The 17,686-nt window shown below is 37.4% G+C and overlaps 1 protein-coding gene across 1 annotated transcript in view; it reads left to right on the top strand.

The window, feature by feature from the left end:
• ADAMTS6 (ADAM metallopeptidase with thrombospondin type 1 motif 6) overlaps positions 1-17,686 on the top strand; it is a 335,185-nt gene that overhangs the window by 237,951 nt on the left and 79,548 nt on the right. The window lies entirely within an intron of this gene.

Raw genomic sequence — 17,686 nt, 5'->3', positions numbered from 1 at the left:
CTCCAACCTAGGCGACAGAGTGAGACTCCATCTCAAAAAAAAAAAAAAAAAAGAAAAGAAATATACTCTTAAGATAAGTTTACTGTTTGCTTGCTTTTCCAGTATCTTATATTAACATAATTTTATAGTGACAACTTTGTATTTACCACCAAGATTCTACCATTAACATTTTACTATACTTTCTTCATACATGTCTGTTCTTCTCTCTATTTATTAATCCATCTTATTTTTTGATGTATTTCAAAGTAAATTGCAGTCATTAATGTACTTTCCTCTAAGTACTTCAGCATAGTAACATTATCCACAGTTCAATTATTTGTTTACTTTTTTCTGTTAAGGCAAGATTATATACAGTGACATGCAAAATTTTAACTATGCTTTCTCTGGTTTTTGACCAATGCACATACTTAAAAAATCCTATTGAGATATGGAACATTGGCTTTACCTCCAAAATTCCTCTAATCTTTGCCTTAGTCAGTTTGGACTGTGATTACAAGTTACCATAGACTGGAGATCTTAAAATAGAAATTTATTTCTCAGTACTGGAGGCTGGAAATCCAAGATCAAAGTGTCAGCATGGTTAGAGTCTGGTGAGGGCCCTCTTCTGGGTTGTGAACTGTTGTTTTCTCATTGTATCCTCACGTGGCAGAAAGAGTGGGAAAAAGAGCTCCCTGGGATCCTTCTTATAAGGCTACTATTCCCATTCGGAGGGCTCCACTGTCATGACCTAGTTACCTTCCAATGGTAGGTAACCTACCATCTTCTGTCATGACCTAGTTACCTTCCCATGGTTGTTACCTACCATCTTCAAACTGGGGATTAGGATTTCAACATATGGGTTTTGGGGGGACACAAACATTCAGTCCATAAAAGTCATTATAGTCCTTTGCAGTCAATAGTTGCCTCACCCTACTCCTCCTAAGAGACAACCATCGTTCTGATTTTTTTTCTCACCATAGTTTAGTTTTGCCTGTTTCAGAACCTCATACTCTATTGTAAATCTTCTTTAAGCCTAATGTTTTTGAGATCTATCTACATTGTTGTATATAGAAGTGGTTCACTCTAGCCAAGCGCAGTGGCAGACATCTGTAAGCCCAGCTACTTGGAAGGCTGAGGCAGGAGAATCACTTGGGTCTAGGAGTTCTCTTAAAAAAAAAAAAAAAGTAGTTTATTGTTTTTTATTGCTGAGCAGTATTCCATCATAATAACCAGTTTTTCCATTCTGCTGTGATGCACACCTGGGTTGTTTCTAGTTTTTAGCTGTTATGAGTAAACTGCTATGAACATTTTTGTACTATCATTTTGTGAGCATATGTTTTCATTTTACTTGGGTAGCTACTTAGGAGTAGAATTGCTAGGCGATGGATTAGATGTGAATTTAATTTAGTTTTAAAAGAAACTGCCAGATGTTTTTCCAAAGTGATTGTAGCATATTTCACTCCCACCGACAATGTCTGGGGGTTCTATTTGCCGCGCATCTTTGTCAATATTTGGTCTTTTCAGTCTTCTTCTAGTGGGAGTAGAGTGGTATTTCAGCAAAATTTCCGTTTCCATTTTCTGATGATAATGTTAGGCATGTTTTCATATATTTATTGGCCATTATATATCTCCTTTTGTATTGTCTATTCAAATCTTTTCCCTATTTTTAATTGGGTTGTTTACCTTCTCAAGTGGTAGTCATTTATAAGTTTTACAAATGTTTTGTCACATTCTGTGGCTTTCCCATTGCTTTTTAAATGGTGTTTTTATTCATATAAGCTTTTAATTTTTCTGTTTTTAATTCCAATTTTTAAATAATTTTTCTTTCTAGTCATTGTGTTTTGTGTCCTAAGGAATCTTTGCCTACCTCAACTTAAGAAAATATTTTCTTATGTTTTCTTCCAAAAGCCTTATTGTTTAGTCCTTACATTTACATCTATGATCTATCTCAAAATAATTTTTGGTATGATTTGTATCTGTAGTGTATTTATGGATTTTCTGTTTTTTTGTTGATCTGTCAGTCCTGTGCCAGTACTACACTGACTTGATTACTGTAACTATAGAGTATAGTCATGAATACAGGTAGTTTTTTTTTTTTTTTTATACATTAAGTTCTAGGGTGCATGTGCACAACATACAGGTTTGTTACATATGTATACGTGTGTCATGTTGGTGTGCTGCACCCATTGACTAGCCATTTACATTAGGTATATCTCCTAATGCTATCCCTTCCCCCTCCCCTCACCCCACGACAGGCCCCGGTGTGTGATTTTCCCCTCCCTGTGTCCAAGTGTTCTCATTATTCAATTCCCACCTATGAGTGAGAATATGCGAGAACACAGGTAGTTTAAGTTCCATTAACTTTGATGTTTTTTATAAGAGTTCTTCCAATATGCTAACTGATTTGCATTTTCATGTAAATTTTTGCATCAGTTGTTAATGTCCACAGAAAAACCTGCTGGACTTATGAATGGTGTTATGCTGAGTCTATAGATCAATTGAGGGAAAAACTGAGTATTAAAGCCTATTGAATTTTACAATTTTTGAACATGGTATCTCCCTCAATTTATTTATGTCTTTAATTTCTCCCAGCTATGTTTTGTACTTTTAAGTGTAAGGTCCTGCATGTACTTTACTAAATCGATTCCTGAGTAATTTATGGTTTTGACACTATTGTTAATAAAACTATTGAAAATTCATTGATATTTGTATATTAACTTTGTATTCTGTGACCTTTCTAAATTCCCATATTCCCTTTTTTTTTTTTTGAAACAGGGTCTGGTTCTGTCGTCCAGGCTGGAGAGCAGTGGCGCAATCTCGGCTCACTGAAACCTCCACCTCCTGGGCTCAAGCGATCCTTCCACCTCAGCCCCCTGAGTAGCTGAGACTACAGGCGCACACTCTCACGTCCAGCTAGTTGTATTTTTTGTAGACACAGGGTTTCGCCATGTTGCCCAGGTTGGTCTCCAACTCCTGGGCTCAAGTGATCCACCTGACTCGACCTCCCAAAGTGTTGGAATTACACATCCAGCCTAAATTCCCATATTCTAATTGTTTTACAGATACTCAGGATTTTTTTGATAAACAGTCATGTTGTCCTGAAATAGAGACAATCTATTTGAATCTTTATGCCTTTTATTTCATTTTCTTGCCTTAATGAACTGGATTGGGCCTAGAGTATAATTTGCACATGTATTGATTGTATTTTTTATTCTTTATCCTATTAATATGCTGAGTGACCTGATAGATTTGACAATCTCAAACCAAGATTTTTTTTTTGAGACAGGGTCTTGCTCTGTTGCCAAGGCTAGAGTGCAGTGGTGTGATCACAGCACACTGCAGCCTCAACCTCCTGGGCTCAAGCATCCTCCCACCTCAGCCTCCTGAGTAGCTGGGACTGCAGGTGTGTGCCACCATGCCTGGCTAATTTTTGTATTTTTTGTAGAGGTGGGGTTTTGTCATGTTGCCCAGGCTAGTCTCCAGTGCCTGGGCTCAAGCAATCCACCCATCTCAGCCTCCCAAAGTGCTGGGATTACAGGCATGAACCAATGGGCCCAAACCTCAAACCAAGCTTGTATTTCTAGGATAAACCTCATGTGATCATGATTTTTTTTTTATTTGTTATTGTATTTAACTTAATTGATAATGTTTTATTATGGATATTTGCATCTGTGTTTTAACTTGTAAATATTTTTCTTGTAATTTGTAAATATTTTTCTTGTGATGTCTTTGATAAGTTTTGGTATCAGATGCATTCTGGTTTCCCAAAATAGAATCTTTATTTATTTTTAAAAGAATTTTAGGATTGGTATTATTTCTTCCTTAGAATAGATTTCACTAGTAAAACCAGCCAGGCTTGATATTTTCTTTGTGAAAACTTGTTATTAAAAATTTAACTCCCTTAAGAGAAAAGGGCTATTTGTTTTTTTTTTTTATTTCTTGTGGGGTTTTCTTTTTTTTTTTTTTTTTTTTTTTTTTTTGAGATGAGGTCTCCCTCTGTCACCCAGGCTGCAGTGCAGTGGCCCAATCATATCTCACTGCAGGCTCAATCTCCCGAGCTCAAAAGATCCTCCCTCCTCAGCCTCCTGAGTTGCTGGCCACCACGCTGGGCTAATTAATTTTTAATTTTTATTTTTAGTAGAGACTACTTCTTCCTATGTTGTCTAGGCTGGTCTCGAACTCCTAAGCTCAAGGGATTCTTCAATCTCAGCCTGCCAAAGTACTGGGATTATAGGTGTGAGCCATCATGCCTGGCCTTGTTTTAGTTTTTTATTTTGTGTCTTTAAGAAATTTATGTTATATCCATGTGGTCCAGTTTATTGACATAAAATTGATCATAACATTCTCTTGTTATGCTGTTTAATATTTATAAAATCTGTAGTGATGTATGCTTTCATTTCTGGTATTGATAATTTGTGTTTTCACTGTTTTTCTTGGTCAGTCTTGTTTGGGATTTATCAATTTTATTAGTATTTTCAAAGAACCAAATTTTGGCTTTGGTACTCTTTTCTGTAATTTGTCTTTTTTCTAGCTTATTAATTTTTGCTCTTATAGTTGTTATTTTCTTATTTATTTTCAGTTTCTTTTGCTCTTTTACATTTCCAAAATTTGATATTTTATAGCTTTTAGTTCAAACTATTTTATTTACCTTGTGAGTTCTTTGACCCTACTTAGAACTGTTTTGTTTTAATTTCCAAATATTTGAAATTTTCTAGAATTTTTTGTTGTTCATATATAATGTAATTGCATTAAGATTAGAGAATAGGCCAGGTGTGGTGGCTCATGCCTGTAATCTCAGCACTTTGGGAGGCCAAGTTGGGAGGATTTCCTGAGCCCAGGAGTTGGAGACCACCCTGGGCAACATAGTGAGATCTTGTCCATACAAAAAATAAAAAATTAGCTGGGTGTGGTAGCACATGCCTGTAGTCTCAGCTACTCAGGAGGTTGAGGTGGGAGGATCACGTGAGCTCAAGAGGTGGAAGCTACAGTGAGCTATGATCACACCACTGTAGGGTGAGATCCTGTCTTAGAAAAAAAGAAAGAAAAAGATTAGAGAATACTCTTTTTCTTGGTGAATGTTCTATGTATACTTGGAAAGTAATGTTTTCTGCAGTTATTGGCTACATATAGTATTCTATAGATATCTATGAGATCAGCTTGGTTGAGAATGCTGTTTTCAGTCTTTTATATTTCTGATTTTTTTCTACTCATGTTCTGTCAATTATTGAGAGTGCTGTGTTAAAATCTCCAACTATTATATGGCTTTGCTTTCATTTTTAGAAAGATTTTGCTTCATGTATTTGAATCTTTTTTATTAGGTGCATATACCTTTGAGATTGTTTTGCCATAGTATAGGAGAAGAAGAAGTGTCTGAAATAATTTACAGACTTAATAATTACCATCTACATAATTTCATGCATAGTGAATTAATCTTAAGTTCATACTAAGCATTAACTTAAGGTAATTGGTTAATATGACCTTTCATTTAGAAAATCATTTTAAATTCTTTCTGGAATTAGCAACTGTATTAGTCAGGGTTCTCTAGAGGGACAGAACTGATGGAATATATATAAAGGGAAGTTTATTAAGTATTAGTTCACACGATCACAAGGTCCCACAATAGGCCATCTTCAGGCTGAGGAGCAAGGAGAGCCAGTCTGAGTTTCAAAATTGAAGAACTTGGAGTCAAATGTTCGAGGGCAGGAAGCATCCAGCATGGGAGAAAGATGTAGTCTGGGAGGCTAGGCCAATCTCTTTTTTCACAATTTTCTGCCTGCTTATATTCTAGCAGCGCTGGCAGCTGATTAGATTGTGCCCACCCAGATTAAGGGTGGGTCTGCCTTTCCCAGGCCACTGACTCAAATGTTAATCTCCTTTGGCAATACCCTCACAGACACACCCAGGATCAATACTTTGTATCCTTCCATCCAATCAAGTTGACACTCTGTATTAACCATCACAACAGCCTTACCTTTTTTTTCCCCAGTTTCACTGAGATATAATTGACAAATAAAAATTGTATATAGTTAAGGTGTACAATGTAATGTTTTGATATACATATATGCTGTGAAATGATTACCATAATCAAGCTAATTAATGTATCCGTCACCTCACATATTTGCCTTTTTTGTGTGTATGATGTGAATACCTAAGATCTACTCTCTTAACAAATTTAAAGTATACTATACATTATTCTTAACTATACTATATTAGATCTCTAGAACTGATCCCTCTTATAACTGAAAGCTTGTACCCTTTGAGCAACATCTCCCTATTTCCACCCGATCCCTGATAAGCTCTCTCTGTTTCTATGAGTTTGACTTTTTTAGATTCCACATATAAATGAGATCATACAGTATTTGTATCTGGCTTATTTCACTTAGCAATGTGCCCCAGGATTTCTTTATTTCTTTCTCATTTAAGATGGAATGATATTTCATTATATATGTCTGTATAAAACAATTTTCTTATCCATTCATCTGTTGACAGACACTTGGGTTGTTTCCATATCTTGACTAATGTGAATAATGCTTCAATGAATGTGGGAGTGTAGGTATCTCTTCAAGATAGTAATTTCATTTCCTTTGGATATATACCCAGAAGTGGGATTGCTGGATCATGTGGTTATTCTATTTTTAATTTTTGGAGAAGCCTGCATACTGTTTTCCATAATGGCACTGCCAGTTTACATTCCCACCAATAATGTATATAAGAGTTTTCTTTTCTCCACATCCTTACCTACACTTGTGATCTTGTGACTTTTTTGTAATAGCCATCCTAACATATGTGAGGTAATATCTCATGGTGGTTTTTATTTGCATTTCCCTGATGATTAGTGATTTTGCACACCTTTTCATGTACCTGTTGCCATTTGTATCTCTTCTTTGGGAAAAAAAAGTCTATTCACATTCTTTGCCTATTTTTTAATTAGATTTTTTTTTAACTATTGAGTTGTATGAGTTCCTTATATGTTTTGGATATTTTCTCCTATTCTGTGGAATGCCTTTTCATTTTGTTGATTGTTTCCTTTGCTGTGCAGAAACTTTTTAGTTTGACATAGTCCCGCTTGTTTATTTTGGCATTTTTTGTCTGTGCTTTTGGTGTCATATCCAAAAAATCATTGCCAAGACCATTGTGCTGGAGCTTTGCCCTTATGTTTTCTTCTAGTAGTCTTACGTTTAATTCTTTAATCCCATTTCAGTTGATTTTTGTGTATGGTATAAGTATCCAATTTCTTTTTCTTACTTCTTTTTTTTTTTGCATGTGAACTTTTATTTTCCCCAACACCACTTATTGAAGAGACTATCCTCTCCTCACTCTATTTTCTTGGTACCTTTGTCAAAGATTAGTTGACTGTATATGCACAGGCTTATTTTCAGGCTTAATATTTGTTCCATTGCTCTACTTATCTGTTTTAATAAAGTACTATACTGTTCTGATTGCTACAGGTTAGTAATATAGTTCAAAATCAGGAAGTATGATGCCTCTAGCTTTGTTGTTCTTGCTCAAGATTGCTGTGGCTCTCTGGAGTCCTTTTTAGTTTCAGACGAATTTTAGGATTGTTTCATACAGATTGCATCGAATCCATAGATCACTTTGGGAAGTATGGACATTTTGACTATATTGATCTTTCTAATCCATGAACACATCTTTCCATTATTTGTGTCTTTTTCAATTTTTTTCATCAGTGTTATACCTAAGTATTTTTATGCTATTGTAAATAAGATGGTTTTCTTAATTTCTATCTGATGTAATTCATTGTTAGTGTATAGAAATGGACTGATTTTTGTATGTTGATTTTTGTATCTGTATTTACTGAATTTTTGTATTAGTTTTAACAGTTAAAAAACTGGAGCCTTTAGGGTTTTCTATGTATAAGAATATGTTGTCAGCAAACAGAGACAATTATTCTTCTTCCATTCCATCTTGCATGCCTTTTATTTCTTTTTCTTGCTTACTTGCTCTGACTAGGACTTCAGTACTATGTTGAATAGAAATAGTGAGAATGGGCATCGTTACCTTGTTCCTGATCTTAGAGGAAAAAATGTCAGCCTTTCATCACTGAGTATGATGTTAGCTGTGGGCTTGTCATATGGTACATTTATTGTGTTGAGGTATATCTTTCTGTACTTAATTTTTATAAGAAAACATGTTGAATTTTGTCAGATGCTGTTTTTGCATCTATTGTGATGATCATTTGGATTTTGTCCTTCATTTTGTTAATATGGTGTATTACAGTGCCTGATTTGTGTATGTTGAACCATCCTTGCATCCTCAGGATAAACCCTACTTCATCATGGTGAATGATCCTTTTAATTTGCCATTTAATTAATTTGCTAGTATTTTGTTGAAAACTTTTGCATCCATGTTCATCAGGGATATTGGCCTTTAATTTTCTTTTCTGTTAGTATCCTTGTCTAGCTTGTTATCAGGGTAATGCTGCCCTCATAAAATGTATTTGGAGTATTCCCTTCTCTGCAATGTTTTTGAAAAAGTGTGAGAAAAATTGGTTTTAATTCTTCTTTAAAGGTTTGATATAATCACTGGTGAAGTATAATGTATTGCACGTTTATTTGATGAGAGGTTTTTTTTTTTTTTACTGTTTCAACCTCTCTTCTTCTTATTGTTCTGCTCAGATTTTCTATTTGTTCATGATTCAGTCTTTATTGCATGTCTCTAGAACTTTATTCATTTCTTCTAGTTTATCTAACTTGTTGACATATAAGTGTTCATAGTAGTCTCATGGTCCTTTGCATTCCTGTGGTGTCCATTGTAGTGTCTCCTCTTTCATTTCTGATTTTTATTTGAGGCTTTTCTCTTTCTCTCCTAGTATAGCTAAAGGTATGTCAGTTTTGTTTATCTTCAAAAAAAAATCAATTCAATTTTGTTTATCTTTTCAATTTATTTTCTTTTCTCTATTTCTGCGCTGAGCTTTGTTATTTCCTTCTTTTTTTTTAAGATGGTTTCCAACATTTTTTTAAATTTTATTATTATTATACTTTAAGTCTTAGGGTACATGTGCACAGTGTACAGGTTTGTTACATATGTATACATGTGCCATGTTGGTGCGCTGCACCCATTAACTCGTCATTTAGCATTAGGTATATTTCCTAATGCTATCCCTCCCCCCTCCCGCCACCCCACAACAGTCCCCGGTGTGTGATGTTCCCCTTCCTATGTCCATGTGTTCTCATTGTTCAATTCCCACTTATGAGTGAGAACATGCAGTGTTTGGTTTTTTGTCCTTGCCATAGTTTGCTGAGAATGGTGGTTTCCAGCGTCATCCATGTCCATACAAAGGACATGAACTCATCATTTTTTATGGCTGCATAGTATTCCATGGTGTATATATGCCACATTTTCTTAATCCAGTCTATCATTGTTGGACATTTGGGTTGGTTCCAAGTCTTTGCTATTGTGGATAGTGCCACAGTAAACATACGTGTGCATGTGTCTTTATAGCAGCATGATTTATAATCCTTTGGGTATATACCCAATAATGGGATGGCTGGGTCAAATGGTATTTCTAGTTTTAGATCCCTGAGGAATCGCCACACTGACTTCCACAATGGTTGAACTAGTTTACAGTCCCACCAACAGTGTAAAAGTGTTCCTATTTCTCCACATCCTCTCCAGCACCTGTTGTTTCCTGACTTTTTAATGATGGCCATTCTAACTGGTGTGAGATGGTATCTCATTGTGGTTTTGATTTGCATTTCTCTGATTGCCAGTGATGATGAGCATTTTTTCATCTGTCTTTTGGCTGCATAAATGTCTTCTTTTGAGAAGTGTCTGTTCATATCCTTTGCCCACTTTTTGATAGGGTTGTTTGTTTTTTTCTTGTAAATTTGTTTGAATTCATTGTAGATTCTGGATATTAGCCCTTTGTGAGATGAGTAGGTTGCAAAAATTTTCTCCCATTCTGTAGGTTTCCTGTTCACTCTGATGGTAGTTTCTTTTGCTGTGCAGAAGCTCTTTAGTTTAATGAGATCCCATTTGTCAATTTTGGCTTTTGTTGCCATTGCTTTTGGTGTTTTAGACATGAAGTCCTTGCCCACGCCTATGTCCTGAATGGTATTGCCTAGGTTTTCTTCTAGGGTTTTTATGGTTTTAGGTCTAATATGTAAGTCTTTAATCAATCTTGAATTAATTTTTTGTATAAGGTGTAAGGAAGGGATCCAGTTTCAGCTTTCTACATATGGCTAGCCAGTTTTCCCAGCACCATTTATTAAATAGGGAATCCTTTCCCCATTGCTTGTTTTTGTCAGGTTTGTCAAAGATCAGATAGTTGTAGAAAAGCGGCATTATTTCTGAGGGCTCTGTTCTGTTCCATTGGTCTATATCTGTGTTTTGGTACCAGTACTATGCTGTTTTGGTTACTATAGCCTTGTAGTATAGTTTGAAGTCAGGTAGCGTGATGCCTCCCACTTTGTTCTTTTGGCTTAGGATTGACTTGGTGATGTGGGCTCTTTTTTGGTGCCATATGAACTTTAAAGTAGTTTTTTCCAATTCTGTGAAGAAAGTCATTGGTAGCTTGATGGGGATGGCATTGAATCTATAAATTACCTTGGGCAGTATGGCCATTTTCACGATATTGATTCTTCCTACCCATGAGCATGGAATGTTCTTCCATTTGTTTGTATCCTCTTTTATTTCATTGAACAGTGGTTTGTAGTTCTCCTTGAAGGTTTGTAGTTCTCCCTTGTGAGTTGGATTCCTAGGTATTTTATTCTCTTTGAAGCAATTGTGAATGGGAGTTCACTCATGATTTGGCTCTCTGTTTGTCTATTATTGGTGTATAAGAATGCTTGTGATTTTTGTACATTGATTTTGTATCCTGAGACTTTGCTGAAGTTGCCTATCAGCTTAAGGAGATTTTGGGCTGAGACGATGGGATTTTCTAGATATACAATCATGTCATCTGCAAACAGGGACAATTTGACTTCCTCTTTTCCTAACTGAATACCCTTTATTTGCCTCTCCTGCCTGATTGCCCTGGCCAGAACTTCCAACACTATGTTGAATAGGAGTGGTGAGAGAGGGCATCCCTGTCTTGTGCCAGTTTTCAAATGGAATGCTTCCAGTTTTTGCCCATTCAGTATGATATTGGCTGTGGGATTGTCATAGATAGCTCTTATTATTTTGAGATACGTCCCATCAATACCTAATTTATTGAGAGTTTTTAGCATGAAGGTTGTTGAATTTTGTCAAAGGCCTTTTCTGCATCTATTGAGACAATCATGTGGTTTTTGTCTTTGGTTCTGTTTATATGTTGGATTACATTTATTGATTTGCATATGTTGAACCAGCCTTGCATCCCAGGGATGAAGCCCACTTGATCATGGTGGATAAGCTTTTTGATGTGCTGCTGGATTCGGTTTGCCAGTATTTTATTGAGGATTTTTGCATCAATGTTCATCAAGGATATTGGTCTAAAATTCTCTTTTTCGGTTTTGTCTCTGCCAGGCTTTGGTATCAGGATGATGCTGGCCTCATAAAATGAGTTAGGGAGGATTCCCTCTTTTTCTATTGATTGGAATAGTTTCAGAAGGAATGGTACCAGCTCCTCCTTGTAACTCTGGTAGAATTCGGCTGTGAATGCATCTGGTCCTGGACTTTTCTTGGTTGGTAAGCTATTGATTATTGCCTCAATTTCAGAGCCTGTTATTGGTCTATTCAGAGATTCAACTTCTTCCTGGTTTAGTCTTGGCTGGATGTATGTGTTGAGGAATTTATCCATTTCTTCTAGATTTTCTAGTTTATTTTCGTAGAGGTGTTTATCATATTCTCTGATGGTAGATTGTATTTCTGTGGGATTGGTGGTGATATCCCCTTTATCATTTTTTATTGCGTCTATTTGATTCTTCTCTCTTTTGTTCTTTGTTATTCTTGCTAGCAGTCTATCAATTTTGTTGATCTTTTCAGAAAACCCGCTCCTGGATTCATTAATTTTTTGAAGGGTTTTTTGTGTCTCTGTTTCCTTCAGTTCTGCTCTGATCTTAGTTATTTCTTGCCTTCTGCTAGCTTTTGAATGTGTTTGCTCTTGCTTCTCTATTTGTTTTAATCGTGATGTTAGGGTGTCCATTTTAGATCTTTCCTGCTTTCTCTTGTGGGCATTTAGTGCTATAGATTTCCCTCTACACACTGCTTTGAATGTGTCCCAGAGATTCTGGTATGTTGTGTCTTTGTTCTCATTGGTTTCAAAGAACATCTTTATTTCTGCCTTCATTTCGTTATGTACCCAGTAGTCATTCAGGAGCAGGTTGTTCAGTTTCCATGTAGATGAGTGGTTTTGAATGAGTTTCTTAATCCTGAGTTCTAGTTTGATTGCACTGTGGTCTGAGAAACAGTTTGTTATAATTTCTGTTCTTTTTCATTTGCTAAGGAGTGCTTTACTTCCAACTATGTGGTCAATTTTGGAATAGGTGTGGTGTGGTGCTGAAAAGAATGTATAGTCTGTCGTTTTGGGGTGGAGAGTTCTGTAGATGTCTATTAGGTCTGCTTGGTGCAGAGCTGAGTTCAACTCCTGGATATCTCTGTTAACTTTCTGTCTCATTGATCTGTCTAATGTTGACAGTGGGGTGTTAAAATCTCCCATTATTATTGTGTGGGAGTCTAAGTCTCTTTGTAGGTCACTAAGGACTTGCTTTATGAATCTGTGTGCTCCTGTATTGGGTGCATATATATTTAGGATAGTCAGCTCTTCTTGTTGAATTGGTCCCTTTACCATTATGTAATGGCTTTCTTTGTCTCTTTTGATCTTTGTTGGTTTAAAGTCTGTTTTATCAGAGACTAGGATTGCAACCCCTGCCTTTTTCTGTTTTCCATTTGCTTGGTAGATCTTCCTCCATCCCTTTATTTTTAGCCTATGTGTGTCTCTGCACATGAGATGGGTTTCCTGAATACAGCACACTGATGGGTCTTGACTCTTTATCCAATTTTCCAGTCTGTGTCTTTTAATTGGAGCATTTAGCCCATTTACATTCAAAGTTAATATCATAATGTGTGAATTTGATCCTGTCATTATGATATCAGCTGGCTATTTTGCTCATTAGTTGATGCAGTTTCTTCCTAGCCTTGATGGTCTTTACAATTTGGCATGTTTTTGCAGTGGCTGGTACCGGTTGTTCCTTTCCATGTTTAGTGCTTCCTTCAGGAGCTCTTTTAGGGGAGGCCTGGTGGTGACAAAATCTCTCAGCATTTGCTTTTCTGTAAAGTATTTTATTTCTGCTTCACTTATGAAGCTTAGTTTGGCTGGATATGAAATTCTGGGTTGAAAATTCTTTTCTTTAAGAATGTTGACTATTGGCCCCCACTCTCTTCTGGCTTGCAGAGTTTGTGCTGAGAGATCAGCTGTTAGTTTGATGGGCTTCCCTTTGTGGGTAACCTGACCTTTCTCTCTGGCTGCCCTTAACATTTTTTCCTTCATTTCAACTTTGGTGAATCTGACAATTATGTGTCTTGGAGTTGCTCTTCTCAAGGAGTATCTTTGTGGCGTTCTCTGTATTTCCTGAATTTGAATGTTGGCCTGCCTTGCTAGATTGGGGAAGTTCTCCTGGATAATATCCTGCAGAGTGTTTTCCAACTTGGTTCCATTCTCCCCGTCACGTTCAGGTACACCAATCAGATGTAGATTTGGTCTTTTCACATAGTCCCATATTTCTTGGAGGCTATGTTCATTTCTTTTTATTCTTTCTTCTCTAAACTTCTCTTCTCACTTCATTTCATTCATTTCATCTTCCATTACTGATACCCTTTCTTCCAGTTGATCACATCGGCTACTGAGGCTTTGGCATTTGTCACATAGTTCTCATACCTTGGTTTTCAGCTCCATCAGGTCCTTTAAGGACTTCTCCGCATTGGTGATTCTAGTTATCCATTCATCTAGTTTTTTTTTTTCAAATTTTTAACTTCTTTACCATTGGTTCGAACTTCCTCTTGTAGCTCAGAGTAGTTTGATCGTCTGAAGCCGCCTTCTCTCAACTCGTCAAAGTCATTCTCCATCCAGCTTTGTTCCGTTGCTGGTGGGGCGCTGCATTCCTTTGGAGGAGGAGAGGCACTCTGCTTTTTAGAGTTTCCAGTTTTTCTGCTCTGTTTTTTCCCCATCTTTGTGGTTTAATCTCCCTTTGGTCTTTGATGATGGTGACATACAGAAGGGTTTTTGGTGTGGATGTCCTTCATGTTTGTTAGTTTTCCTTCTATCAGACAGGACCCTGAGCTGCAGGTCTGTTGGAGTTTGCTAGAGGTCCACTGCACACCCTGTTTGCCTGGGTGTCAGCAGTGGTGGCTGCAGAACAGCAGATATTGGTGAACCGCAAGTGCTGCTGCCTGATCATTCCTCTGGAAGTTTTGTCTCACAGGAGTACCCAGCCGTGTGAGGTGTCAGTCCGCCCCTACTGGGGGAGGCCTCCCAGTTAGGCTACTCAGGGGTCAGGGACCCACTTGAGGAGGCAGTCTGCCCATTCTCAGATCTCAAGCTGCGTGCTGGGAGAACCACTACTCTCTTCAAAGCTGTCAGACAGGGACATTTAAGTCTGCAGATGTTACTGCTGTCTTTTTGTTTGTCTGTGCCCTGTCCCCAGAGGTGGAACATACAGAGGCAGGCAGGCCTCCTTGAGCTGTGGTGGGCTCCACCCAGTTTGAGCTTCCCAGCATTTTGTTTACCTAATCAAGTCTCTGCAATGGCGGGCGCCCCTCCCCCAGCCTCGCTGCCGCCTTGCAGTTTGATCTCAGACCGCTGTGCTAGCAATGAACGAGACTCTGTGGGCGTAGGACCCTCCGAGCCAGTTGCAGGATATAATCTCCTGGTGTGCTGTTTTTTAAGCCCATTGGGAAAGCGCACTATTAGGGTGGGAGTGACCCGATTTTCCAGGTGCCGTCTTGTCACCCCTTTCTTTGACTAGGAAGGGAATTCACTGACCCCTTGAGCTTCCTGGGTGAGGCAATGACTCGCCCTGCTTTGGCTTGTGCACAGTGTGCTGTACCCACTGTCCTGCACCCACTACCTGGCACACCCCAGTGAGATGAACCTGGTACCTCAGTTGGAAATGAAGAAATCACCCATCTTCTGCGTCGCTCACGCTGGGAGCTGTAGACCAGAGCTGTTCCTATTCGGCCATCTTGGCTCCTCCCCGCTCTCCTTCTTCTAACTTTGGGGTTAGTTTGTTCTTCCTTTTCTAGTTCCTTGAGATGTAAAGTTAAGTTGTTTGAAATCTTTCTCCTTTTTTCATGTTAGACATTTATTGCTATAATCCTTTTTCCCTGAAGCGCATCTGCAGCATCTCATAAGTTTTGGAATGTTGTGTTTCTATTTTTGCTTGCCTTAAGGTTTTTTGTTTGTTTTGTTGTTGTTGTTTGTTTGTTTGTTTTTCAGACAGAATCTCATTTAGTCATCCAGGCTGGAGGGCAGTGGTGCAATCTTGGCCGACTGCAACCTCCACTTCCCAGGGTCAAGTGATTCTCCTGCCTCAGCCTCCCGAGTAGCTGGGATTACAGACGTGTACCACCATGACCAGCTAACTTTTTGTAGTTTTAGTAGAAACTAGGTTTCAATATTTTGGCCTGGCTGGTCTCGAACTCCTGACCTCAAGTGATCCACCTACCTCGGCCTCCCAAAGTTGTGGGATTACAGGTGTGAGCCACTGCACCCGGCCGCAGGTCATAAGATACTTTTAGATTGACTTTTTTATTTCTTCTTTATTGATTGTTCAGGAGCATGTTCTTTAATTTCCACATATTTGTGAATTTTCCAGTTTTCTTTTTGTAACTGATTTCTAGTTTTATACCATTTTGGTCAGAAAAATACTTGATATGATTTCAATCTTAAATGTGTTAAGACTTGTTTTGTGGCCTAACATATATGTATCCTGGAAAATTTTCTGTGTGGGCTTGAAAAGGCAGTATCTTTTGATGCTTCTAGATGGAATTTTTTGTATGTCTATTAATTGTATTTGCTCTAAAGTATAATTCAAGTGCATCTTTTTCTTATTGTTATCCTGTCTGGATGATCTATCCATTGTTGAAAGTAGACTACTGAAGTATCTTCCTATTGAATTGCTGTTTATTTCTCTCATTGTATTTTAATATTGCTTTATATATTTAGGCACTCCAATGTTGGGTGCATATTTACAATGGTAAATTGTACTGAATTCATGAATTGACTCCTTTATCATTATATAATGACTTTCTTTGTGTCTTATTACAGTTTTTGACTAATAGCCCATTTTGCCTGATGTAAGTATAGCTCTCCCAGCTCCCTTTTGGTTTCTGTTTCCATGGAATATATTTTCCCATCACTTAACTTTTAGACTATGTGTGTTATTAAATCTGAAGTGAGTCACTTGTAGGCAATATAGAGTTGTCTTGTTTTTTTTTTTTTTAAAAAACATTCGTTTTAGGCCGGGCGCGGTGGCTCACGCTTGTAATCCCAGCACTTTGGGAGGCCGAGGCGGGCGGATCACGAGGTCAGGAGATCGAGACCACGGTGAAACCCCGTCTCTACTAAAAATACAAAAAAATTAGCCGGGCGTGGTGGCGGGCGCCTGTCGTCCCAGCTACTCGGAGAGGCTGAGGCAGGATAATGGCGTGAACCCCGGGGGGCGGAGCCTGCAGTGAGCCGAGATCACGCCACTGCACTCCAGCCTGGGCGACAGCGAGACTCTGTCTCAAAAAAAAACAAAACAAAACAAAACAAAAAAAACAAAAAAACATTCGTTTTGTTTTTCATTGTAGAATTGAATCTATTTACATTTAAAGTAATTATTTTTCAATAATTATTCAGTAATTATTGAAAAATAATTACTTACTAGTTACCACTTACTAGTTATATCTTGTCAATTGTTTTTGGCAGTTTTGTAGACTTTTTTTGTTCCTTTATTTTTCTTTGCTGTCTTCCTTTGTAATTTGATGATTTCTGTAGTAGTATGCTTTGATTTCATATATATATATATACACACACACACATATACATCTGCTATAGGTATTTTGCTTTGTGATTACCATGAGGCTTATATAAAAATCTATAGTTATAATAGTCTGTTTTAAGCTGTTAGCAACTTACCTTTAATCATATACAAAAATTTGACACTTTTACTCTTCTATTTTATATTTTTCATGTTACAGTCTACATCTTTTTATATTGTAGTCCGTTCACAAATTAGTGTAGCTATCAGCCTCTTCTGGCCTGCAGGGATTCTGCTGAGAAATCTGCTCATAGACCTATGGAGTTCCCTTGTATGTTCTGAATCTTTTTTCTCTTGCCTTCAAAATTCTTTGTCCTTGATTTTTGACAGTTTAATGATAATGTGTGTGTGAAGTCTTCATTGGGTTCAGCCTTATTAGAGATCTTTGAGCTTCATGTATTTGAATGTCCATATTGCTCTCTAGATTTGGGAATTTTTCAGCCATTATTTCTTTACATGAGCCTATTCCACTTTCTTTTCCATCTAAGATTCCTATAATGTGAAAATGTAGTTATCTTGGTGATGTCCCATAAATCCTTTTTATTCTTTTTCCTCTGACTGGAGATTTTTAAATGACCCCTCTTCAAGTTCATAGATTCTTTCTTCTGCTGGATCAAGTCTACTGTTGACGCTCTCTTATTACATTTTTCATTTTATTCATTGTTTTCTTTACCTCCAGAATCTGTTTTTATTAATGATTTCTATCTGTTTATTGAACTTCTCACTTCGTTCATGTATTGTTTTTC

This window comes from Nomascus leucogenys, chromosome 18 (genome assembly GCF_006542625.1).
Source record: "Nomascus leucogenys isolate Asia chromosome 18, Asia_NLE_v1, whole genome shotgun sequence".
In the NCBI taxonomy this organism is placed as follows: domain Eukaryota; kingdom Metazoa; phylum Chordata; class Mammalia; order Primates; family Hylobatidae; genus Nomascus; species Nomascus leucogenys.
This window is presented reverse-complemented; position numbering and strand designations above follow the sequence as displayed.